Raw genomic sequence first — 27,149 nt, 5'->3', positions numbered from 1 at the left:
AGCAGGTGGCAAGGTGCTCTGACTTGCAGAAGTAAACGAATCCTAACTCATTCTAATTCACCTTTGTCCTTTTAGGCATTGCAGTTTAGGCATCTTCCTAGCTATTTTGCATCTTTTCAGCAAGTGCCAACCACATATTCACCAAGGTAGTACTTCTTTTTCTCAGAGATGGAATGGGATCTTTTCTATATCTCATGCATCTTTGATTGATGTGATGCATAACAACCAACTGGGCATGACTTGGATATTTTCTTGCAAAAGTTTCTGCTGCAGATTTTCTGTTCGTCGCTCAGACTTCTCACTCTGCTCTTGGCAGGTGAATATTGCACTTTATGAGTGAAAATGTCAGCCTGGACGGTGATGTACAGAACCTTCTCCTTTCTCTAGAGTGGATGATTTGTGTCACCTTTCAGCCACTGAAGTTCCCAGAGTTCCCTGCTGTTGGATGTCAATGTCTGACAGGCCACCAGGTTTCTCTTTTCTTCATGTCTGACATAGTAGTTCTGTGAAGAGTGCTAATTCTCTTGTTTTCTTTCCTTAGCTTACAATGGATGTGTGTAGACAAAATGGGGGTTTACTTTGCCCTAAATTGAAGTGGTGGGTTTTTAAAAACACCACTTCAATTTAGGGTGAAGTAAACCCCCATGTCATGTACACCCATGTCTTGCCTGCCTCTCTGGCGGCAAGGAGGGGAGGGTGAACTGCCGGCAGGCGGAGTGGTCCCTGGGCTGTTTGGGGGCGGAGGGGGGAGGCTGGTGCTTCCCTCTGTGGCAGCAGTGGGCACCTGTCCACAGGCACCCGGCTTGGGCAGTCCCAGGGGGCACCGCAGCCATGGAGAAAAGGACCAGGTCCCTGTACAGCTCATGTAGGCAGGTAGGCTCCAGAGGGAAAAAAAAAGAAAAAAGGTCAGGCGCATCGCTTTTTTTCTTTTTCTTTGGTGGAGCCTGCCTTCCCGGGCTGCTGCCAGGCTGCCTGCACGGGCTGTCTGCACAGCCCCTGAGCCGCACGGAGCCCAGTGCTTCGCTCCATGGCTGTAGGGCAGTAAACTAAAACTCCTCGGAGGTATTTTAGTCTGCTGCACCCCAAAGTCATTTAAGGCATATTATGCCATCGAATGTGCTACAGTAGCTGGAATTAATGCACAATACACCACCAACTCGTGCAAACACCAACGCCATTAAAGTGGTGCAAAAGCATTTAACTTGCTTTAAAGTGTTGTGCACACATGCCTCTCGTTTCATCTACACATGCTCAATAATACCTGGTAAATGTTGTAAAACCATCTGATATCTTTCCTGAAGATTCCTAGAATTATACTGGTTGGATGTCAATAGAATTGGTAGAGTCACATTTACACAGATGCCAACATAATATCCATTAAATGGAGACTGTAGTGGTGAAGAGGCACGTTTCAAATAGGCATTATAGTAGCTTTCACATTTATATATTGTCATTATTTGATATTCAGTTATAGGCCCAATCAGTAAGATGCCTAATGTACCAAATTATATACAGAGTTGACAGAGTAGGCATGAGAGAAAAGATTTTTTTTATGCTACATCTGTGCCTGCACATTTACTTGCCTCCAGAAATAGCAATGTCCTCTTCTAGAAGTTGACTTCTGAGAGGACAAAGACTGTCTTCCTCTGAAAATGAATTGAGTTTTATAATCTAGTTTCCAATTCAGGAGAGATTCATGAACTCTTATCAGATTACAGTGCTTTGCACTACAGACCAGATTATAAAGGGCACTTGGATAGAATCCATGATATTGACTCTGGCACCTGTTATGCACTTGCATACAGGACTTGGTTCCAGATCTGCCAGTCTCATACCTTTCACCAGCCCTTCACAAGCGCAAAAGCATTTGGATGTGCATGTGTGTGTGTGCACATGTGCTGTAGTAGCAAAGCGTGAGGACTCTATATCTGTAAGACTGGGGAACTATGGTCAGTGATGCTGTATAAGATTGCATTTAAGGCCTCACAGCTCTCATTTGCATATGCAGCAAACATGTTTTATCTTAAAATAAACCCTTAGTGACTTGAAAGACTGCCATAAGTTTGGTAACAGTTTGGTGGCCTCTCTCATAGTAAAAATGAGGAGTCCTGTAGACCAATGGTTTCTAGATATATTTTTTCTTTTTTTTGGCAAGGGGGTTCAATCCATAGACTGCAAACCATGGCCTTTTATAGACTAACAGTGGCCTCCAGCTTGGGTACCATTGTTTGGATCATTCAGCCCCTCTCTTTGTTACACAGGGTTTTTCAATTTGTTCAATGTATTCTTGTCTAGTTAAAAAGCAGGGAAGTTTCATATTGGTACGACCAACCATGCAGGTCTATTTGGGCACCAACTGGTTTGACGATCTAAGCAGAGCCCCTGAAGAAACGCTGCCCTTGTAGATGAGGTCATTATTGGGCTTATGTTTCTTTTCATTGGAGGAAGGGGGGGTACTTCCAATCCTACTCCAGCCATGCATTTCTCAGGTATCCAGGACCAGATCTGGAACTAGAGAAAGGTCCAGTGGGGTTCTAGGGTTAGGGTTCTGCTTTGAGGATCCAGAGGCAGTGATGGGTGTGTTCGATTAGGTGTGCGAATGAGGTAGAGAATCTGCAGCGCCTTAATGTATCCTCATAAAGTGCTGCGTAAATGCGTGCTGCTATATAAAGGTTAACACTAATTTATGGGGATGGATAATAATTATCCTGCTCTTCTTTTTGTCTGCCTGTCATCGAATGGGTCTCGTTGAGGATTTATATCATTATGAAATTTAGACTTCATTAACCAGTGCAACAACAGCCATGTGGTAATTTCATCCCATGAGTTAGTATTCATAACAAGTTGTGGGGAAGGTCTGGAGAAGTGGACCAGACTTTTCCTTTTCCTTCTCACCCCACTTCTCCCTAAATGGTGCTTAGCTCTGGTGCAGAAGGGGCTGAAGAAGTCAGCTCCGCAGCCTTTCAAAACACTTGCCCTCTGTCAGAGCTGGGCACTATGGAGATGGGAGCAGGAGATGAGGGATGAGAACATGTGACAGGGTTAGTTCAGTCCTACCAACTTACCCCTGCTAGTAGAGCTTAGTAGTAGGCTGGATTCACTGGGACCTGGTCCTGGACAATGCTGCAGTGAAAATAAGCTCTGTTGCAGATGACTGTGCTACACCTTCCAGCACGTGTGCACCAGGAGTGCAATGAAACGTAAGAGTGCGAATATACTTAAAGCTACAGACATGTACTCTGGATTGTACAGCTGACATGCCAAGAGGAACAGATGGTGCTTCTGATGTGTTTTGTCATTGCTACCACTTATAGGGAGAGACCCCATCCAAGTGACAATATAAAGACTTCCTTGCCAGTGTTACGGCCAGAGGCACCGCTGGGTTTGGAATGGGGAAAGCAATCAGAGAGCCAGTGACCAGCGATGGATCATGTTAACAGCCTGCTCTTGCTGCTGAGACCAGGGCTCTGGCGTACACCCTGCCTGCTGCTCCCGCTCATGGGATAGACATAATTCATGTTGGAGCTGACCTGGCAGCGTGGAAGCAGCTGTTACATGCTGCAGAAAGGGACCAGCAGTTCTGGTGCAGGACATGGTTGAGTGCACAGTGGCATCCATCCATCAACAGAGTAAGCAGCGGGTCCAGAACTCCTGCACAAGGAAGGCCACATCCATGAAGGTGTATGAGCTGTTTGCCCCAACCCGCCAATGCCAGGACGCACAGGTGAGGGAGGCCATACCAGTCCAGAAATGAACTGCCATGCTCTGTTGAAGCCTGGCACCCCCGGCTGCTGCAGGCTGGTGGCTAACCAGACTGATGAGTCCAATGTCAGTCGTGTGGTGGTGGAGGTTGGTCAGGCAGTTCCTACTATGGTGCGTGAGCCCCGGGGCAGGGGATTATAGTTAATGTGCTGTCTCTGAAAGAGGCCTCCCACACCATCTGCCCCAAGCACACCCATCATTTTAAAGAGCATCTGAAAATATCAGACAGAGAGGATATTAATCTCTCAGCCCATGGCTGATCGAAAAGCAGGCTTTTTAATAAGAATCCCTTAACCTTTGTGGTAAAATATCTTTCTCTCTTTCTCTCTTATGAAAAAAAATAAAAGCAATCAAAACTCGTGTCCCTTAAAGCTTCTAATTGCGGCTCTTGAAATAATTAGTTACTTTTCAGATGAACAATAAAGCCATTTGCACTGGCAAGCCATTAGCCATTGTAATCATTCCTAAGTATTATTACTGTACAGTGTTTCATTATTAAATAAAGTCACAAGTCAAGGATAAAAACCCAGTTGTTGCTGCAACGCTTCATTGACAAAGCAAAGCATGTAGGTGGTGAGTTTTTAAACATCCATTTTTTTTTACCAGATCCTGCTTTCAGCCTCCTCCCACCTCCTCTCCCTCCCCCACCCCCCACCCCAAATCACAATACAACCAGTTTGAAAAATTGGTCATAAGCCTGATATTGTTGGCGCAGCTGTGTCTCTGCATGTCTGCTCCCCCAGAACTCACCCTCCTTATTTTTTGAAGGTCGTGTCTGTCCATCTGTGTACCTAGCACTTCAACGTCTTGGCCACTCTGCAGCATTGAGTGCAGATGTCTTAGCAGGGCCTGCTACCTTATTGCCTCATTTCCTCTGATGGCAAGGTTGAACCCACTGAGGTCATTGAGGACTAATAATGACCATCCCCTCCAATAACTGCCTAGTGACCAGCAACAGTGGCTGCCCTGCTTCAAAAGAGTCTTTTGCCCCTATGAGCAAGATGCAGTTTAATCACCTGGCCCTCTCCCAGTGCCCAGTAGAGCACCCAGAACCTCTGAGCTGAAATAAGGTGCCACCCAACAACAGATGCAAACAATACTTTGGCCTAGTTTAAGTTGGGGATCTTCAGACCTCTTCGTAGTGTGGGTTTTTTTAGACATCAGTGCCCCATTTAATATAACAATAAAAGTCAGATGTTTCTTAATGCCATCTGTCTAACCATTAATTTTGCAGGGAAGTCAATTAAACTAGAGTTTTTCTTCCCCAAGAATAATAATGGCATGCTAATGAGCAACATGTTTGATAATTTCATAGGAATTTTGTCTTTTTCCCCTAACAAGCTGTGTTCATTTCCAAATGGTCTGCTGTTCACTAAGGGAAAAATGAATGAAGTGCAGTAAAAGATAAGTGGATCCATTTTCACTGAAGGCTGTTTAATTGTTTCAAACTGCAGATGAGTTTCATGACTTCTCTATTGGGCTTATTAACACTTGAAGGATCAGGGGAATTAATAATGTATTATGCAGAATGTTTCTGGTGGGAAATGGCAAGTTGTCAAAACCAAAGTTTTTATGAGCAAACGTCACATTGCAATTTCTTCCAATATTGAAAATTAGAATGATAGAATCATAGAAAATGAGGGTTGGAAGGGACCTCAGGAGGTCACATCTAGTCCAACCCCCTGCTCAAAGGAGGACCGCCCCCAACTAGATCATCCCAGCCAAGGCTTTGTCTAGCTGGGTCTCCACAACCTCTCTAGGTAACCTAGTCCAGTGTTTTACTACCCTCCTAGTGAGAATTTTTTTCCTAATATCTAACCTAAACTTCCTTTGCTGCAACTTGAAACTGTTGGTCCTTGTTCTGTCATCTGCCGCCACTGAGAACAGCCCAGCTCCATCCTTTTTCAAACCCCACTTCAGGTAGTTGAAGACTGCTATTAATCCCCCTTCAGTCTCCTCTTCTCTAGACTACATAAGCCCAGTTCCCTCAGCCTCTCCTCAGAAGTCATGTCCCCCAGCTCCTTCATCATTTTTTTCAGCCTCCACTGGACTTCAATTTGTCCACATCCTTTCTGTAGTGGAGGCCCCAAAACTGGACCCAGTACTCCAGATGTGGCCTCACCAGTGCTGAATAGAGAGGAATGATCACTTCCCTTGACCTGCTGGCAAGACCCCTACTAATGTAACCCAGGCTGCCATTAGCCTTCTTGACAACAAGGGCACACTGTTGGCTTATATTCAGCTTATTGTCCACTGTAACCCCCAGGTCCTTTTCTGCAGAAATGCTGCCCACCCAGTCAGCCCCCAGCCTGTACCACTGCATGGGATTGTACCGTCCTAAGTGCAGGACTCTGCACTTGTCCTTGTTGAACGTCATGAGATGTCATTTGACCCAACTGTCCAATTTGTCTAGGTCACTCTGAATCCTAGCCCTACCCATGAGCATATCTACTACTCCTCCCAGCTTGGTGTCATCTGAAAACTTGCTGAGGGTGCACTCTATGCCATCTTTCAGGTCATTGATGAACAAATTGAACAGAAATGGCCCCAGGACTGACCCTGCGGCATTCCACTTGATACTGACTGCCAAGTAGACATTGAGCCATTGACTACTACCCTCTAAGCCCATTGCTTCAGCCAGTTTTCTATCCACCTTATAGTCCATTCATCCAGCTTGTACTTCCTTAGCTTGCCTGCAAGAGTGTTGTGGGCGACCGTATCAAAATCTTTGCTAATTCAAGATATATGACATCCACTGATCTCCCCATATCCACAGAGTCAGCCACCTCATCATAGAAGGCAGTCAGGTTGGTCAGGTGTGACTTGCCCTTGGTGAATCCATGCTGACTGTTCCTAATCACCAGGGATCCTGGTTTTCTCTGATTTAAAAAAAATACCCAATTTTCGGTTTAAAAAAAGTAACCCCAAATCCACATTTTTCTGTGATTTAATTGAAACGCTACTAATATATACATACATATATAGTGGTGTTTCATTTTAATAATGGACAAATGTGGATTTAGGGGTGGTTTTTCTTAAACCAAAAATTGGGGATTTTTTTAAATCGGAGAAAACCAGGATCCCTGCTGATCATCTTCTCCTCCACATGCTTAGAAATAGAGGATGGAGGATCTGCTCCATGATTTTTTCAGGAACTGAGGTGAGGCTGACTTGGCTGTAGTTTCCTGGACCTTCCTTCTTCCCTTTCTTAAATATGGGCACTATATTTCCCTTTTCCAATCATACAGGACTTCTGATCACCATGAGTTTGCAAAGATGATGGCCAATGGCTCTGCAATCTCATCAGCCAACTCCCTCAGCACCCTCGGGTGCATTCCTAACCCATTCTTTTGCCACTGTTGGCTGCTCACCTCCTCCCCAAAATGTGCTGCCTGGGGCAGTAGTCTGGGAACTGACCTTGCCTGTGAAGACTGAGGCAAAAAAGGCACTTCAGCCTTTTCTGCACCCTCTGTCACAAGGTTGCCTCCCCATTCAGTAAGCCCACACTTTCCCTGATCCTCCTCTTGCTATCAGCATACTTGTAGAAACCCTTCTTGTTACCCATCCCATCCCTTGCTAGCTGCAACTCCAGTTGTGCCTTGGCTTTCCTAACTTCATCCCTGCAAGCCCGAGCAGTGCTGTTATACTCCTCCCTATTTATTTGTCCAAGTTTCCACTTCTTATAAACTTCCTTTTTGTGACTTAGTTAACTGAAGAGTTCCCTGCTAAGCCAAGGAGGTCTCTTGCCATACTTGCTAGTCTTCCTGCACATCAGGATGGTTTGTTCCTGCACTCTCAGTAAGACTTCTTTAAAGTACACTCAGCTCTCCTGGACTCCTCTCCCCCTCAGACTAGCTTCCCAGGGGATTCTGCCCATGTTCCTGAGTGAGCTGAAGTCTGATTTTTCTGAAGTCCAGTGTCCTGACTCTGCTGCTCTCCCTCCTTCCCTTTCTCAGGATCCAGAACTCAATCATCTCATGGTCACTGCTACCCAAGTTGCCATCCACTATTACATTCCCCACCAATTCTTCCCTGTTTGTGAGCAGCAGGTCAAGAGGAGCAAAAAAAAAAGTAAAAACATGTTTAAAATTATTAAAATAATTAATGGTTGACCTTCTTTAAATTCAAAATTAACTTTCAATTCAAAACTACTATTCATTTTGAAAGTCAATTCATAATAACTCTTTTTAAATTAAATGTTTTCAATGGAGGTAGATTTGTGAAGGGAGGGTAGATATTAGGCCTGTGCAAAGCAGCTAGTATTCGCTTCGGATTCGGCTGATTCAGAGGACAGTGATTCAATTCAGTGATACAAATCACTGTCCCAAATTGATTCAGCCAAACATGATTCAGAGATTCAGCTGCTGCTGAATCAGCTGAATCTCCGAATCACACAGGCCCATCCCCCACTTGCGGGGTGGGTGGGGCAGCCATGGGAGGGGCTGGGGGAGCAGGTTGGGGATGGGGCCTGGCAGGGGTCCCGCCATGGTCCCCTCCCTGCTCCTCCAGCCCCACCTTCATTGCCCCTACCTACCAGCTTCAAGTCCAGGTCCCTGCTGCAGTGGGTGGGGACTGCCTGAATCACCAAAGCTTTCCAAATCTTTTTCCGAATAGATTCGGAGAGCTTCAGTTCAATTTGGACCTTTTAGTTGGTCCCCTGATTCGATTCAGATTCGGAGATTCGGCCACCGAATCCGGCCAAATCTCCTCCGAATCGAATCAGCACCTTAAGCTTTGCACAACCCTAGTAGATATGCACCTTTACAGACTAAATAAAATGCATATACATAAAGTACAAGCTTTCATGAACCCAAGTTCACTTCATCAGATGTTGCGACAGGACATTCTGAATGGCCGAATCCAATAGTTTTTTCAAATTTTCAGTTACAAAATTCTGTTGTTTCAATTTTTCCTACCAAAAGCTTCCTAGATCTCAACTCCATTTCTTACACAACTCTAATCACTCATTTGACACCTAATGACAGAGAAATGGACAGCATTTAGAACTAGTAGAAATGCTTCTCTAGCCTTCTGCTTTCAGATATTTATAATTTGAAAACTTGTGGGGCTGAGATTTGCTGTTTTAGTTGTGCCGTAGGCTACATTGATTTTTTTGTTGAAACTTTCCCAAGGAAAAAAAAAGACTCTCTGAGATGGAGAATAATATAGGCAGCTTGCCAATGGTAGACAATACTTCCAACCTTTGTTTTGCAGAGGACTAGCACAGCTGTGATGTGAAGATGCAAGATAAATTCTAAGAGGGAGAAAGCCTTAAAGTTGGGGAGTGAACTCATCGCCCACGTGAAAATCTATTTTGATTTGGTTGAATAATCAATCACGGGAAATTATTCTTTGCACATGTGCAGTAAAATTTCTGCATCATGTTTGCAAGGCAGCTGCCTTCTCGACTAACTCTGGGGACTACCAGCTGAAGCATGAGTTCAGCACCTGAGACTGAAGAGCTCCGAGCTCTGGCCTGGGGCTGCAGGATCACTCCCTGCTTTTGGGAAACAAATCCCGCTTGCTCCCATCCCATGTGTGCCTACGCCCAGCAGTTAGGTAGAGTAGGTTATGAAATGGCTTGTGTCACGACATCCCTCTCTGTCCGTTTTCTACTTAGGAGGACACCTCTAAGCTACTTATACCACCTAATTGCTGCCCTAGGGCGTGTGTGCATGTGATATTGTTTGATCCACTGTGTTGCATGGCCATAGCAGTTCTATGGTCCCTCACAGTACTTGACAGGCAAGCATTTGCTCCTAGGTTTAGAAGTGCTGTCTTGGTGTCAGGCTGGCAACAGTGATTAAAAGAAAGGTCACTGGTTAGCTAAGCACTGTACTCATCAGACAGCCATGCCTTCCAGCTTAAAGTGCCACCGACTGATGGTGAAGACAAGGATTTATTTTTTTCAACATCAGCCTTATTAGCTACAAGCTGAAAGGCTCTGGAGCTGCTCCAAATGCACATTAATTATAGCTTATTTTTTATGTTGGAAACTAGCTTGTTAAATTGCAGGCAAATCTGATGAGACAAGGGGCTGAAAGCTGTGGCGTGACTTTATTGGAAGGAAAGATGTTGTTGAATTTGGCAAGTGGGGAGAGGTTGGTGTTGAGTAGGGCTTGGGTCTGTCTATTAGCAAGAGAGAACAGGTGCAAAGGCAAACTCTGATTAGCACTGTGGCTTGAATCATATGGTGCCAATATTGTTCAATAGGAGCTGCCTGTTTATCTCTCTGAGAGGTGCAGCTTCACTCTGTTGCATGCTCTGTCCTTACATTCCCTAAGCTAGATTTCTTTGGAAAATCCTCCCTTGCCACCATTATTTTTTTAGCTGGAAAATAGCATTTTTTAACTTTTTGAGGTGAAATGCATCTTTTTTGGATGGCTGTACATGACTTCAAGTCCTGCTCAGGGCTGATAAGTGTCTGCATTCTGCTCAGGAGCAAATTTTACCCGTAGCAATGGTTGAAAGCTAAGTTATCATTTTTGTAATTCTGATTGATTAAAAGTGACAAAGACTAATATACGGGAGAGCATATGTTAAAGTAGCATTCAGAGGATCAAGTGCAGGATCTAATACAGTTGATAACTTTAGGTGCAATGATGTATGGCCTGGCTGAGCTGGGGGAAATATTTAACCTGCAGTAGTGTATGAGAACGGAAAGAGAGAATAACATCCATTGTTAGCCCGGGGGGAAACAATGAAATTGGAGTTATTGAAAAGCAGTCAGTAAAAAGGTTGAGACATCAGTAATAATGGCAAGCAACTACCCTGATGAAATAATCAACCTGATGGAGTATGTGACCTTCATGGTGAGGAGGTGTGGAAATGTATTGTCAAACGTGCAGACAGGAGCAGCGAAGGTAAATGATGTGATAAAGTATCAGGCTCTGCAGCGAAATGCACACTAAAATTAACCTGGTTTAAGGGATCTCAAAAGGGATTTATGGTAAAGATCTCCTCCAGGGCCAGTGATGTTCTTCCAGTATGGTGTTAAGGAGCAGCTCAAGCCCACAGAAAAGCAGCTTGGAAACCTGAGCTCTGTGCCAAAAGTCTACGATTAGCCCTCCAAGAAGAGAGATTTTTGTCCAACTCTTATGGTAGTTAAGTCCATTCCAGAAGGTGACTGTGTCTCTACTGCTAAGGCATGAACCTGGTGGTAGAAAAAGGTCTGGAAGTTTGCTTGTATGCACAAGAACCGTAGGAAATGATTTTTCCAGGGTTAATATGATCAGCTCTAGCTCTTCTGATAGTTGTGGGACGTTTCGGGAAGAGCTGGTCCAAACTCAAAATGCTGTTTCATGAGAAATTTCAATAATTTGAAATGTGCTTTTATAGTCCTTTGAGGAAAACAAACAAAGACACTTTTCTTCTTAGCGTCCTGCAATGGGCTAGGTGTCCCAATGGTAAGATGTCTCAACAGTAAAATAGAAAATACGCAGAAGAATCAGCAAGCACAAAAAGGGATTGATGCCCAATTTTAATAAGCTACTTTTTACTGTCCCCGTCTCTCCTTTCTGATAACTTCTTGTTCTTCTTCAAAACTGCAGTTGGCTTCTTTGCATATTTGACACATTCATAAAAAGGGTGTACTGAAAGGTGAAAAAAGAAATGAGTCATCTACCAGGAAAGGTCTGACTGGGCAAGTCGCCAGTCATGCTACACTGCTGTTAGTCTTTCTTGTAGTTACCCAAATGAGATATAAAAACAACTTCTGTTTGCTCCAGTCAGTAATCTTGTCCGTAATGTACAAATGGGGACTATCGGTAGAAATAATCAGAAATGCCTTTGTAGCTTATTTGCTCACGAGACAGAAATGTTTAGACAGGAAACATTCCCTGCTTGCACTAATGCAGTTTGTTTGCTGAAATGAAGCTGTGCAATTAAAACCTTTTTTTATTATTGTCCTCTGTAGAAGATCAGACCACTAGTCCTATAATTTATGATAGTAGATACTGCAAAGTCCACTTTTTTCACTGTCCACCGCTGGCTTTTCTTTGCCCGGATTTTTGCTGTTTTATTTAGCACCTTTTTTCTTCTTTACAGGAATATTAGGCCATTGCAAGGACAGACTGCCAGTTCTGTAACTCAAGCTCCTGTCACAGGGAACAGGAATCCACTGAAGTCATCACTTCAGATGCCAGTATGCTGTTGTCTGCCATGCAGACCTTGCCAGGGTGATTGCTGTTTGACCTTGGTTTAATCTACTTGGTCTTGCTCTTCCATGGCTCCCTAAATGACAGTTTCTAAAGATGAGACTATCCAAGAAGCCTTTGTGGAGTCATGCACTTAATTCCTATTTATTTGTAATGGCTACTGAGAGCCATGTTCCTAGGTGCTTTTGGAAATCTCACCCTTAGTGCTTCCAGTGAGTTTTGCAGCCATTCATGTTGTTCAGGGTAGAGACAGACCTACCAGGATGCAGAAAAATAGCAGTAGTGTAGTAGTCTGGATATGGGGGTTTTGAGATGTTGGATGAAGAGGTTTGAAAGTAGCCGCTACCCAGAATGCTGCCTGTTTTGCCTCTGAGCTGCTCATTCTGGCCTGTAGACGCCTAAGCTTTCCAAGAACCTTTTCCCCACTAAGTAACTCTGCAAAAGAAATAAATCTCTCCTTGAATATGCTAATGTGACACTCCCATGTTTCCCTTGTCAGCACCATTTATATTGGCAATACATGATCCATTAGACCATTGGTATTTCACTTGGACCATGGAGAAAATTGTATTGCATTACTTTAATTTACTCACAATGTCTTTACACTGGGAAGGTCTTTCAGGATGTACTGATTCATTGCGATCCACAGATGTTCAGAGTCATCTTAATTTATTTAAAGGTAAAGGTAATACAGCACACAAATCAAGGATATTTTGTTAAAGCTTGGTAAGTCTATGAATTTTCAATCGCAGGAGTGACATGTTTAAACAAAAATAAAAACAAAATTCCTAATGTTTCTCTAGTATGTGTCTGGTTGGCTCTTTTTTCAGTGCCAAGAGGATTTAAATCATTGAATCAATAGTTCAATAAGTTTCATGTGTGTGTACAGAAGTATACATGTTCCATGTTGATAGTATATTAAATTGATATAATCTATATTTCCCACACATGTACGTATGAGTAATACAATGCCATTAGTATTTATATATAAAAATATTATAGAATTCTGTGTGTGATGTATGTATTTTACTGATGAAGTTCTTAAGCAATGCTTCCCAAACAATTTCAGGAAACCTCTTAATGGCAATATTTCCCCTTTGCTGTTGACACATGTCGTCCACTTCTTTTGTGTGCTTGACAGATTGCTTAGATGAGGAAACACTGCTGCATCATTTAATGGCTCCTCAGACAGTACTTCCAACAAACATCACAATGAAGAGCAGGCCTGCGCCTGAAACCACTCCAGTCTTGTGCGTGGTGGATCAATGCCAACATACTCATAAATACTCAAGGAGAGCTTTCCCACCGCAAAAGCAGAGTGGGCTGGCATTCAGGGTCAGTAGGGTTACTTGGCAATGAAGGCCATATAAGAACCTGTGTAAAAGAAGCATAGATGTTGAAATCTAAGTAATAAAAATAATATGACCCCTCCCTCAAAGTCCTTAGGCTGACACCACTGCCATTATCTCAGCACGGAGGCACACTGTGCCACTGATACACATGATGGGTGGGTGCTTTTAATTAGCATGGCTTGCCATGGACACCGGGCACAGCCAGACACCGTTGCAACAGGGAGGCCCACACCGATCCGCCAGCCCCAGCACACGGTAAGTCCCGCACTGGGGAACACTCTCCCAGCCCCTGCCCCCCTTCCCTGCCTGGCCTGCCCACACTCCCCTGGCCCTGGGTCCCCCACCCTGCATACAGAGAGGCGGGACACAGTTCAAAACTTTTTCAGCAGCCCATGTCCCTGCAGCTGGGCGGGCATGGCCTCTCACATGGGGAGGGTTTGACGTCAGTGGCAGTGTCCTCCTTCGTAGTTGGGGGCAGGGACTTGTATCACTGCTACAGATAGCCCTCCAAGAGGCCGTGGTGGTTGCGGACCAGCCCAGGCTTGCCCCCACACTGCCATAGCTCAGGGTCCCAAACGAGGAGTGCAGGTGTGCTCGGGGCACCAAGAGGATCATCAGCAGCAGGGCGTAGTGGCTCGGGCACCCCTCATCTGGCACCACCCGGTGCACATGTAGCAGGGTCATGCTCAGGGTGCAGTGATGGCATGGGGGGGCCGACCCCAGGGTGCCTCCCTGGACAGTCCCCCAGCAGGGAGTGGGGCACAGCTGGCTCCATGCCCCAGTTGTCCGGGAGCCCTGTGTGCCCTGAGCCCGAGCACCGTGGGCTGGGCGGCAGTGTAGCAGAGCGGTTGGCCTGCAGGAAGAGAGAGGAGCAGGGTTTGGAGCTCCAGCAGCAGATGCTGCCATCAGCCTAGCCTGTCCTGCCCTGGGAAGGGGGCAGGGGAGGCAAGCTGCTTGTGGCCAGCACCCAGCAGCCCGCCAGCACCAGGGGAGTGCATGGGGTTGCAGGGCCTGAGCCTACCTAGCCTGATTTACCATGGTCCCTGGGTACCCGTGCATAGCCAACCCCCCGTAGGAGCCCCTGGTTCAGCCCCAACCCCGCATCCACTGCCACCTGCCTGGGTCCAGGCCCACCACTTGCCCCGGCTCCATGCAGGCATGGAGCTGGAGGTATCATGAGTGGCACCACAATGGGACACTGGCTGTGGACTTGGGCATCCAGAAGAGGAACCAGCCGCACCAGCTACCATCGCCCCAGGACGAGCCTGCCACCCACTGCGGTTGCTGCAGACCTGTGGGGGAATGGCCTGAGGCCGGGATGCTGGCTTCAAACGTGACTACCAAGTACTGGCAGCTGGAGCCGGAGGCTGGAGCTCCCCCCGGTAGCCTCAGGGGCACATGGCAGGGCTGGAGGGGCCTGGCACTAATATATGCCACCAGAACTTAAAAACATAGAACATTTGGAATAAATGTTAGGAGCTCTTCAACTGGGGAAAAAATTCATGAAGAAATTCACAAAAAATTTCAAATAATGATGGCGTTCAAGAAGTTCAGAATCTGTTCATGAGCTGAAATTAACCTCTTTCTGTGCACGACCTACAATATATTGGCGCCACATTACTCTTTCTGATCTAACATTCACCGGTTTTGTACAAATCCTTTTACTTTGTGTTGCATCTCAAGGTGAAGTTTCACAATGAAGTTATTGGACATTAAATAGCAGTTAGCGCTGAAGAAAATTGATCTCTTTCTTTGAATTTTCAGTCATAGCAGTTTAATTTTTCAATGCTGCAGGCAGCAAGAGTGCTTTTCTAATCACGTCTTGCAATTTAAGAAAACCAAGTTATAGATCCTTCCTCCAAATATCCTGTAGCAAAGAAAGAAACCTCCGATCAAAGAAGGTCCCAGCAGAAATCAAGAGTCATCAGGTTTCACACTTTTTTTTTGTCTTCAAATGTCAAGGTCACCCAGTAAGTTAGTAAAGTAATTTATGCAACAAGAACTTAATGAACCAGTTACAAGACTGATAGACAGGCTTGGTTTGGACAGGGCGCTGGTTAAGCATCTCATTGTGGAGAGTCAACTAAATATGCTTCAGAGTACCGCTCTGAATCTGCTTCTATATTTAATTTGAATACACTTCGTACAGTTGGCTCTGCTGTCTCAGCTCTCTCTCTCTCCCTTTTTTCTGGGTCACTTTGAACTTCTTGTGATGTATATTAAGCAACCGAAAGAGTATATGTTCTTGGACCAGAGTCTTGGGGGGTCACCACGGTTAGAACAAAGGCATTTGATACTAACGTTAAAACTGGACTGTAAGTCTTTCTTCCAAGGAAAAAATCCATTGAAACAAATGGGAGGAGTGAGGAGGGATCTGAACACTTTTCAGTACACTGGGGATCACTCCCCATAGATAGCACACAGAAAAGCCCTTCCTCTTGTAAACTCAATGTGGAAGGAAGGAGAAAGTGAGGTTCAACCGTATCTATTCACCAGAGCTCTCTAGATCTGTGGAGCCCTTTTGAGGTGCAGGGGTCCCTGTGTGGGCCGGGGCCAGGGATGGGTGTGCAGAGTGCATTGATTTATCCAGTAGACAGCAACAACTGTACAGATGAGATAAAGTTGTCATTGAAATGGCATCTGTGTCCCATTATCACAGAGCATGTGTGCAGCCCCATGCTGCCCGCTCCTCAGCAAGCCGTAGTGGGAGGAACAGGAGAGCCCACAGCAGCACTGGATCAGCTGCAACAGGATCTGCAAGCTGGGGAACTGGGCGGGTGGGGAACAAGCTTACAGAGCTGGTGGAGGAATAAGCTCTGCAACCCCCCTGGCAATAGGAAGCTCCCAGCACTGGCTCCTCAACTGCGGGGCCACTGCTGGGAGATGCTTATCTCCCAGCCTGAGCTCTGTGGTTGCAGGGTTCAGACTGGGAGACCTGAGATAAGGGTCTCCCAGCCTGAGCCCCATGACTGCAGAGCTTGGGCTGGGAGATGGAGTGGAGACCTCCCTCCATCTAGGGGTGGGGACCTCCCGCCATCTAGTTGGAAGGTCTTTTACCACTCACCTTTTTTGAGCACATCTATATGAGATACTTAACTTCGCATTACCGTAATTTACTGTGAAGTAAGCATGCATGTCCCTCCCTAATACTGAGCAAATTTGCTACCTGCAAATGCAAATAGAAAATTTACTCAGCATTAGTAACAGCACCGTAGCTCATGTAGACGCCTGACCAGGAGCAAAATCTGCTCCCCGTCAGCCGTCCACCGGCTGTAAATCGTATCACTGTACATCGTGCGTTTTTCAAAATTCTGCTCGGGTCATGTTGAAGTTTCTTCAACTGTTGTTCAACAATTACTCGCTCTGATTAGAGAGGTAATAAAGGACTTGCAGACAGTGTGGTGTTTGTCTAAAGTTGGTTTTTTTTTCTTAATGAAAACCTTCAACCTTTGTAACAGGAATGATATAAAGAAACAAGCAATCTGCTTCAAAAGGATGGCAGATAACTGGGCATTAATTTTGAGCACTTTAAATGCCATTACAAATTTTACCTGCAGTTCAGCAAGTGCTAAGTGGATGGATTTAGGGTGAGAGTGTCACTCCTTATTAAATCCTAGAGTGCTGTGGGTGGCTATGTATGCAATGGTTTTTGGCTGCATACATTGATTTTTGTGTTTAAAGCTAAATAAATACATGGTTAGAGGCCTGCCTAACTGTGCAGCAAAGACATGTTGTAATAATGGCTAAAATGCTAGCCTAATACGATGACTAGTACCTGTTACATTGTTGTGCAACTGGTGTGATTGTAATAGCATTGTTAAAATATACAGTGAGAAAAAAATACATGGTGCCGTGGGCAGAAAATAGATGCCAGGTCTCTTACGCCAAGACACCCTTCACCCACTATAGATCAAACCCTTTTACAACAGCTGGACAAGCAGAATGCGCTGTATTTGTGGGTTATGACAGAGCCACTCCACATCTGTTGCAACACGTACATACCTTCTGTTCACGTCGACGGGACTTACAAGTATCATAAGCTCCCTAACAAATGTATTCCCCTTTTTTTTTTCCAGGATCAAAATGATTTTGTTTCTGAGGATAGTGATGATGGGATTTAGAACCTCTCACTGAGGGTGCCAGTTAAAATCTGAGCCAGGTCAGTGCAGACTGAATGTCTTAAATGTCTATATTGCAAGAAAAGCACCGTCACAACTAACGAAGTAACATCCCTGCTGGCAAGTGCAGCAAAGACTAGTGATTCAGCACGCACACAGGTTATTTGAAATTTCATCTCTCTTGACTGTGACTGAAGTACATTGTTGATGGAAGTACTGACTCGGTGGTCCTTCTAGTCTGCACCTGTCAAGAACAGTGACCAAGGCCAATTGCTTTAGGTGACAGGGCAAGAAAGCCTATACTGGAGAAATATGAAGCCAACTCCCTTTGGGAGAAGTGGGTCCTAGCCCTTAGCTGTGAGAAGTGGCTTTTTCTCTTGTAGCATTAAGTTTTATATCCCTTCTAAATTTGTTCTTAACCCTATCTAATACTCCTACCAGCATTCTCATTAGCTACAGTGATCTGTCGGTCTCTGTCCCTTGAATCCTACTTGGCCTTGATGATATCTTCTGCCAGTGACTTCTACCAGCTGATTATGTATTGCTCTTTAAAAGAAAAAAAAGAGGGGGATTTAATTGTTGGATTGCTGGCCAGTACGTTTCACTGAAAATCTCCTTGTTCCTGTCTTACGGGAGCACTGAATTTATCCTCTGTGTGCAGTCGGTATTCCCTATGGGTCCGTCATAGCCTCACTCACCTGGCTTCTCTCTCAATTAGCTAGACCATTTGTTTCCATCTTGCTCTCGCTGGAAGTCTGGTGTGCTCTGCCCCCCACCTCCACATGCTCTCTCTTTCTGCTTTTGTCTCTCTCTTGCGAGACAAGACGTCACGTGGACTCCAGGGGCTGCCTGTGCCATGTAGGTGCTGTAGATAAAAAGGATCCTAGTCCACAAGGGTCTCCATTTGGCACATTTTGCCAACCCTACATGTATTTACAAGTGGGGAAAAAAAGCTGTCCCAGTGCCCAGGATTTCCAACAGAAGAGCAAGAAACTGCTGTGATTTGTGCAATAAAGGAAGAAAACTCCCCAGGAAGACATGTTTATGCCACCTCTGTGCAGTGTCCTGGCTCACTGCCATGAAGCATGCCCGTGCATTTGCCCCCACTCTGTCCAGGTCAGCTCACACCTAGAAGACAATGTAAGGAGACAAAGGTCAAGCTCCTAAGTGACAAAGGTCAAGTGCTTAAGTGTTGCGCTCTCTCGGCAGTGCTTATTTGATGCATTTGAGGCCTTTCTGAGGTAGCCACATTTCTTCATTTCCTAGCTTTGGCTTGCATGGACTGGGAATGAAGGGCTTGCTTCATGGGGGTGCTCCTAAGTGCATAGATGTGCTGGTGGCATTCAGAGCATTACTCATTGCATCTTGTATCTTATTTGCTGTTGAGTGATGTCTGATGTTTCTGGTATAAGGGAAAAGGGGGGGACATGTAGCACTAGTTCCCAGCATCTTTTTTAATTCATGCATGACATCCAGAATATCACGTGTCAAACGGAGACTCAGCCCATCTCAAAAAGAAGTAATGAATCTGTTTGTATTGGAGGAAGCAGGAGCAACTTGCTCTCTCCTCTAGTAAAATATACCTGGCGTCCTTTCAGACGGCTCTACAATTATGATGATGAATTTAAACAGAAGTGTGAATTGCTATTAAAGCCGCTACGCTGAACAGCTGTGAACCCTTGACACAGAGGATTACAGCTGGGACTTGATTGTGTCTGGGGACTAGGAGTGTAGTGTTTCTGACTGATTGCTTGTCTTTGCAGCGATGCAGTATATTTTTTCTGTTTCAGTAGGTTTTCTAGTAGGCCACTATGAGCTGTGAATCTGAGGGCTTGTCCACACAGCAGTGCCTCTCATGCTATAGTTGAGCAGGTTATCTGCATCACCAGAGCCCGCTATGTACCAAGTAGCACATGCCAATATGAGTCCTTCTACTGGCATACTTACTCCCCTCTCTTCTCCCCACAAATGTTTTGAATGACATAAAAAAATGCCCCCTATTGTCAGCATAGCTACATCCATACTAGCAGTACTGCTGTCATAGCTAGGTTAGTAAGGGACTGCAATCTTTTCTCACCACCTAATAGCCTTTCTAGGAAAACTTTGTAGTATAGACCAGACCTGAGTTGCCCTTAACTCATGTGTGCCAGAGTGTCTATTTGTGTATGCAGTTCAAGGATGAGTGCGTGCAGGCTAATGAAGCGTGCTTTGGTCCCCAAAGGGCATGTATTTTGAGGTGCACATTGCACTCCTGTGTGCAATGTTTTCCAGCGAGAGAGAGGTGATTGAATAAAGGATTATTGCTAATAACAGTGTCTTGAAAGCACATATGGAAGACATTAGTAAAAGCAACACCATTCCTAATGGCTGGAAAGGCAAACAGGGATATGCAGTTGAGTGTGGCATTTAAATATCTTCCAGGATACCTGGCTTCATCTTCCGACTTTTGAAATACAAACTTGTATCCACTTAAAATAAAACATATTATCCAATGATTCTTCCCAGCTGCTGCTCCACTTCTCATGACTGTTTTCTGGCTTGGTAGTTCTCGGGGAACTCTGTTGTCCTTCCTCTTTCCTATCGCTTGAAAAATGCGAATGCGTTGAGTTCTAGTTAATAAACCCCCTTCTGCTTTCATCCCTGCTGTCTTGTCCTTCCCCTCCAGTGAGGTTAAATCCTGTTGCACCTTCCCTCTCCCACCAACTATGCTTAACTTAGACCTGGGATGAATTCATGTGAGAGCAAGATGGTGGGTCTATGGAAGGCAGCAGGACCATGTCTTATGTTCTGCTTGCTCCTCAGCCTTTTTGATTCTCCCTTTTTTTCCAGTGCCTTCATTCCCAGGGCACCTTTTGCTTGGGTTGCAACCTTCTGACCGATAAACTGGCAAAGGTCAAGCTAAACATCAAGGTTGTATTTGGTGTCCCACACTGTTCACTCCGTATCCCTGCAAGTGGACACACTGCCACTGCAAGTCTCCCCTTCCTCCAAAGGTCCTCTGAGTTGGGGGAGCCTCTCTGATGGGTGTCCAGTGTTTCCCACAAAGGACCTGCTAGGGATACAAGAGACTAGGCTTACTACTTTGTGGTAGGACAGTGACCCAGGGTAGGCATTTGTCTGAGGAGCTGCCCTTGGCTGGGCCATGGGTCTGCAGCCCCAAGGGAAATAGAAAATGCTTCTGGTCTCTGCAGTAGACTCCTCCAGCAAAATACGCTGAGTCTGACTCTTTCTCAGCCACCTACCCATCTACACACACCCTCTATTATATTGCTACACTACAAACTTTGAAGGAGAGACCATAGGAAAAGTGGAGTGCTTTTGTTCAGCATTTTTAATTATTTTTCTGCTTTTCAGTGATTGGAGACATTCTTCTTTGAGAAAGATAAAGTGCTAAGATCCACAACAGCTACCAAAACTGTCCAAGAAATCTGTTGCAAAGGACGGCAGCCCTAGAAAAGCTCTGTGCCTGCATCTGGAGCTTCTAGGAGTGTTTGAACTCAGTCCATTTCTCTCAAAGCTTTAGTTTGCCTGCAGTACGCAGAGAGGAATTTATACTGATGGGGCACCATAATGAACCTAGCTAGCAAGAACAGATACCTATATGTCTGCTGCTGTGGAACAAATCAATTAACATAGCTGACCTGGAATGGAGGCAAACAAGCAAAGCAGCTTGGCAAGGCAGCTCCTGGCAAACTGAATGTGATACGAATAGCAAACGGAGAACAGGTTACCGCACTGATCAGAAATTCGAGGGCTGCCAACGTTTCTCACTGAATTCATTGTGCAAAGCTGTCCGCCACAGGAGTAAAGGAAATCCCGTTTGCTTAGCCCTTAACTATGAACAGAAAGCCTGAGACATGAGGATAGGATGCATAAAGGGAGGAAGTTTAGATGCCTGGGCCACGGCCAAGAAGCTTCAGCACCTCCAGACCTGCCCATGTGTGGTCCAACAGTAGGAAGAATAATGAGGGAGTTTGTTCCTCTGGATTTAGGTCCTTTGAGAACAAACAGCAACATGGCAGTGATGACGCTTTGTGTGTTGGCACTTAAACAGGGGAAAACAGATCTGTTAAGTGCAAGACAAGGATTGACTTGCCCTCACTGGCAGAGGGGTATAGAGTCAGTGCTCCTGGCTCCAATGAGGATTTAGCCTCTGGGGTAAGCAGTGAGGAGTAGCCATCCCCACAGGAGCCTGGGGGCCCGTGGAGATGGGCTGCAGCTCAGTGTGCCCTCTGCCAGCGAGGTCAGCTGGAGTGACCCACAGCGGGGCTGACCTGGCCGGCCCTGGGCGTACGTTCAAGGTGTCCATGGGCTTTGCACACTGGCTATGGTGGCTGTCAGGAATTTTCAGCTCTCAAGTACTTGAACACTGGTATATATGTTGACCCTTTGGTAGTCAAGTAAAAAAATGGCTAAGGTCCCATACCCTGAAAGAATTATAAGCAGGCCAGACCCTATTTGTTTGGGTTTTGTCCTGAGTAGAAAATAACTTGGGTTTCCACCTTCCCTCTGGTGGATAGCCATTGCCCTCTGTACATTTTGCCCCAAAGAAGCAAGGTGGATCTTGCAGTCCCTCATTTACTTCAGACAGGTTGCCTGGCAGTCTTTGTAAACCTCCTTGGTAATGGTGGGTGGGCTCTGCTTATGTTATATTGCGTGACCTAGAGTTTGCCTGTAATTGCCCTCTGCGTGTATAGCAGGCAGTGTGCACCTTTGGATGAACTTCCATCTTGCTCCTAGCACATAGATGTCTGGCAGGCACCAGATATAGTTATTATGTCCTACATTAGGAAAGGTGGATCCGGGTGTTTAGGAGGAATTGCTTCATGAAGGAGAGATTAGCAACGCCCAAACAGCTTGAATTAGGGCACGCATTCAGGTTCTAGTTTTCTCCCAATCGTAGGGAGCTATCCAGTTGTGCACAAGGTCTGGAGAATTACTGATAGGCTGCTGTTTCTGCTTCAGAAATACTTTAGTTTCTCTCTAGGGTGTTGACCCAACTGCAGGAGCGGGGACGCATGCAGTTCAACATAAACTTGCCGTACTGAGAATGGGTTTTGCATAGGAAATGGTTTCCTGATGTGAGTTAAGAGGCAGAGGTTTGCATGGCACAACAAAGACAACTCCAGCTCGGCCTTTGCCCGTAGCTATCCAAGTACTTATCAGTACTCTCAATATAGACTTTTTTATTTAATTTCTTTTAAACAGACCCATTGTTTCTCCATTGGCTCTTTTCTGCTGGTGCTTTTTATGAATGTTTACATCTGTAACCCAGCCTTCTCATAGAGGTTGTGCGAGGTGGCACAATATGCCCCCAAAATAATGTATCTTGTATATATGGAGAGTTAGCAAATAATAACTGGGGAGGAGTAAGAGACCTCCACAAGAGCTGAGGTTTAGTGGCAGAGCTGTTGTCAATAAAGCTGAGCATGTGAAGGAAGCATGGAGGCCAATGCCAGCTGAAGAGGTGGAGATGAGAAGAGACAAAGAGGTACAGCAAAAAAGGATTGTACTGCGGTGATGGGGACCAGAATCTGCTTGTGAGCATTTTACATAACGGCCACGCTCCTTGTATTATGGAAAACATAAAAAGAGAGAATGGGAGAAAGACAAATGTTCCCAGCACAGAGGGCAATGATGTGTGTGTCTCTGCCTTTTTCTCCCAAACAGAAAAGCATCCTCTTCTTTCCTACGCTAGTTTTCTTTCTAGAAAAGAACTGTTTAATGTGAAAGCTCAACGGTGCACGGTTCCCACCTAACACTTCCCAATTACAATTAAACACCAAGTGGAAATAGCGGGGAAGGGAATTTTACTTTTCTTGCTTTTCCTGCCTTGTAGGAAATTTATCTTTTTGTGGTACTTCTGATACTTCTTGTCCAGGGAGCAGAGCTTGTCAGGAACAGGATCCTGACACCATCATTTTTATTTAAAAAATACCAGCTTGTTGAAACCAAACCCAGCTTGGTGAAACATTTTGTTTAGACAGCATGCAGGCATGGTGTGGGCAATCACCTGTCTGGCTTCCTGTGTGCTCACTCGTTAGGCTACTTAGGTGGTTTGTAGGGATGCCTTGAAACCTTGAAACTTAGGTGGTTTACGGGGGCTGCCTTGAAACCACTGACCCCAGAGCTTCCCGGGTCCTTTCTATGCATGAGACTTCCTGTGTGACCGTGGCCATCCTAAAACCTTGAGGACCCTATTCTCTGGGATGCAGTTTGTCCTCTATATAACAGGGCTGAGCAGCATATCACTCCCTCAGAAGAGGGATGAGGAGATAAAAACATTGAGCACCTGCAAACATTCAGGGAGGCTGCGCCGATGCTCTGTAAATCCAATGCATCAGCATGGAAATGAGCACGCTCCAATGTCACATGTATCAGCGTCCCCGTGCTGAAAAATGGCAGCGGGGCGCTTTGAACTACAGCTCATAGAACAAGCTTAAGTTCAAAGTGCCCTGCTGCTGTTTTTTCAGCGTGAGGACGCTGATACATGTGACGCTCGGGCGCTTTTAATTAGCGCACCTCGCTAATTAAAGGGCCCCCCACCTCCCGGAGCACGTCTATAAATGCTCATTATAATTACATGGTACTTAGATGCATGGAACTGCGAGGTCAAGCTCCTAAGTGACAAAGGTCAAGTGCTTAAGTGTTGCTCTCTCTCGGCAGTGCTTAGTTGATGCATTCAAGGCCATTCCAAGGTAGCCACATTTCTTCATTTCCTAGCTTTGGCTTGCACGGACTGGGAATGAAGAGCAGGGCTTGCTTCATGAGGACGCTCCTAAAGGTCTCATCGTCCATCATCATGTAGCAAAGTAATGATCCAGTCGAGGGGTAGGCCTCATCGCTTCAAGTTTGGAGAGAGTTTTCTTTCCCCTCAGAGCCACAGTTTTTCTTCTGAGCCTTGGTGACAAGGTTAATAGCTACATTTCTCTCTCTTTCAAGCTGCATTTTAAAAGGAATGAATGATTCCCTGTAAATTTATAGTGGTTGCTGCTAGGGAATCATAATTGACCACACTGTGGTTTCCAGAGGGAAAAGCGGGTGGGATCACTGAAACCACTCCATGGCAAGTCTTGGTAGGTACAGCCTTATTAATGGTGACTCTCCCCTATGGATATACATGAGTCTCCTACTTCAGGCTAGTTCAAGCAAGGCCTGCAAACACAATTGAAATCCTTCCATAATTAGATAAAACACTAGATCTAAGAGTTATTTAAAGGGATTCAGGTTAGGATTTGCAGGGAAGAAAATGAGGCACCAAATTATCTGCTTCTGAAGAGAAAAAAACATTGTCTCTGGTATTCAAACAAACTCTTCCTGGATGTTTTTGCACGTTCCCCACTTGCATGAAGAGTTATGATCCACAATCAATCCCAACATAAAGGAGAGGCCAAGCTAAATCTCAGATGAATTGGTCATTAAGGGGTATTTCTCTCTTTCTTTCTTTTTAAGGGCAGTTAAGACTTGATCTTGCTTGCGCCTCTTCAGGATTGTACTTAGGAAATGTCCGGAGATGCACATCACTAACTCACCGAGAGGAACTGCACAACAGAGAAGAAAGGAGCTGGCACCTGCAGGTATTAGCAGGAGTGGTAACTATGGGCACGTTTCAACAGTGTGGGAGAAGACAGATAATAAATTATTATTAGGTTTTTGGTGGCATTGATGGTGTCATTTTTTCCTCTGAATCAATCTAGCTGGTGTCCTGGGTGATGCTGAGAAACCCTGAGGCTTACCTTTCAGATATGTCATAAAAATCAATAGGCCTGTCGTCTTTGCTGCCTCATGGCACTTTCCTGCTCAATCTGGGGTTATGATTTTGCTATTGCCATGTTCTGCTTTACCTCATGGTACCTCTGCAGTCTCTCACTTGGATGCACTTCCCAAAAGCTTCTGAGTTTATTGCAGAGTAGGTGCTGTTTATTTATTCCCCGGAAGTAGCTTCATTTCCATTGCAAGTGTGGCATTGCTATGTGCATGTCAGATATGGATCCGCTGTAACTCAAACTGGAACTTTGCAATGAGAATGCAGGGAAAATTGCTCAAGTACTGATAGTCCTCCAATGGCTCCCCACAATTCCCCCTGAAGGACAGACAGGTTCATCTGCAGTTGACCGGGAAAGCTTTCTAGAGTGTCTCCAGGTGAAGAAGCATGGCACGTGCCCCTGGCCACACGTGGCAGAGTGCGGACATGAGGACACAGGTAGGATTTTGCAGTGGGGATGTTTGCACCTGGGCAAATCCTCAGTTCCAGCTGCCGTTCACCTGAGCTAGGTCTGCAGTGAAAATGTATTCAGTCCAACTTGTTCTCCCTCTATGGAAGGAAGTAAGCCACACTCTTTAGTTTTGAGAGAGTTGAAGAGGGAAGAGCCAACATTTTGCCCACAACCAGCCCCGCTTTCCAGGGAGTGGCAGTAGCATCCCAATGGTAGTCTCTCTCTCTCACACATGCAATCACAACCTCCTGTTACTTGCAACACAGAAAGCAGATGCCTGAGCATAAGGGGATGTCCTGTTTCCCTGAACTTCCCTTTGCCAGGAAGCAGCCATGTTCACAGTCAGGTCCTGTAATGAGTTGGGAAACAGTCCTGAGATTACCACTACTATTCCCGAGAGCCTGTAGGAAGTCACTCCTGATGGCAACCCCATTACAACAAAGTAATGGCCCACAAGCACTGAGAATAGTCTCGAGAACCACAATGAGAAGGTGCCTGTGCATGCAGCCCATCCTGCATGTTCTCTTAAACCGTGTCAGTGCGGTGCTAGGGGAAGAGACGGGCATGGTATGAGCCCAGAACTGTGCTGATGTATCTGAGTCCTACCCCACTGTTCCCCTGCTGGATTCTTCTGGCCTTTGCCAGAGAGAGCACTGTATTGTGTCAAACCACGGGCTTGTTTTTAGGTTTGGTTTTTTTCATGTGTGTGTGAAAAAATAAGGATCTAGGCAGCCCCTATGCACCGTTGTTTATTAACTGAGCCAAGACTTGAACCAGTCTAAACGTTCTCTCTGCACCGTGCAGGTTTATACTGAGAAGAGGCTGGTTGTAATTCAGTCCCATTTCCTTAACTGCTTGAAACCCGCAGTCAATTTTCTCCAAGACACAGGTACCGAATGGCACAGAACTGGAAAAGCAAAAGGTGCAAATTGGCAGCGCTGTGCAGCTTAACTGGAAGGTAAGAACCTGCCCTGCTTTCAGTGACCAGAGGTGCCTGGGGTCACACTGAAACCAGCTTGAGGTTAATCCCCTGAGTGGTTTTGGCTGTTGAGGAGACTGAACTGCTCCTGTGCAACATAAATCCAGGAGAGACTACTCCTGGCCACCTGTACTCTACCACCTATATGGAGAGGCCTGGACAGCAAACATCTAGATGCAAGATAGTAGAGACGTGCAAAGCGGGCCCTATTCAATTTGGATTTGGATTCGGCCCAAATCGGGGACAGCGATTCGATTTGTTGATTCGGATCACTGGTCATGATTCGATTCAGCCAAATCCGAATCTGAAGATTTGATACTGATTTGCATGATAAGTGATTCAGACCTAGACACAGCTTTAAAAGGTTTTTCTACATACCTCGAGGTACCAGCTTGGCTTGGGAATGCCGTTATGCTGGGGCGGATGGAGCGTCCCACAGGAGTACAGGGGGGCCCTCCACGTACTCGGTGGTGAGCCCAGAAGTGGACCAAAAGTACTTCTGGTCCACTTCTGGGTCTGCCAGGGAGGACGCAGGGGGGCTCCCTTGTGCCCCCCTGGCTCAGTGA

At 45.6% G+C, this 27,149-nt stretch overlaps 1 long non-coding RNA gene and 1 other non-coding gene across 2 annotated transcripts in view; one reads left to right on the top strand and one right to left on the bottom strand.

Moving 5' to 3' along the window:
- Positions 1–25,038, top strand: part of LOC112550446 — a 33,077-nt gene extending 8,039 nt beyond the window's left edge. The window contains exon 3 of the long non-coding RNA XR_003094299.1: positions 24,841–25,038. This is a non-coding gene — a long non-coding RNA (uncharacterized LOC112550446). The remainder of the gene's footprint in view (positions 1–24,840) is intronic.
- On the bottom strand, positions 7,165–7,242 carry LOC112550449. Its single transcript, XR_003094300.1, has one exon. It is a non-coding gene; the product is annotated as a small nucleolar RNA SNORA17 (small nucleolar RNA).
- Positions 25,039–27,149: the final 2,111 nt, after the last annotated feature.

Source organism: Alligator sinensis, unplaced genomic scaffold (genome assembly GCF_000455745.1).
Source record: "Alligator sinensis unplaced genomic scaffold, ASM45574v1 scaffold207_1, whole genome shotgun sequence".
In the NCBI taxonomy this organism is placed as follows: Eukaryota; Metazoa; Chordata; order Crocodylia; family Alligatoridae; genus Alligator; species Alligator sinensis.
The sequence above is the reverse complement of the archived record's forward strand: the minus strand, read 5'-3'. Positions and strand labels throughout refer to the sequence as shown.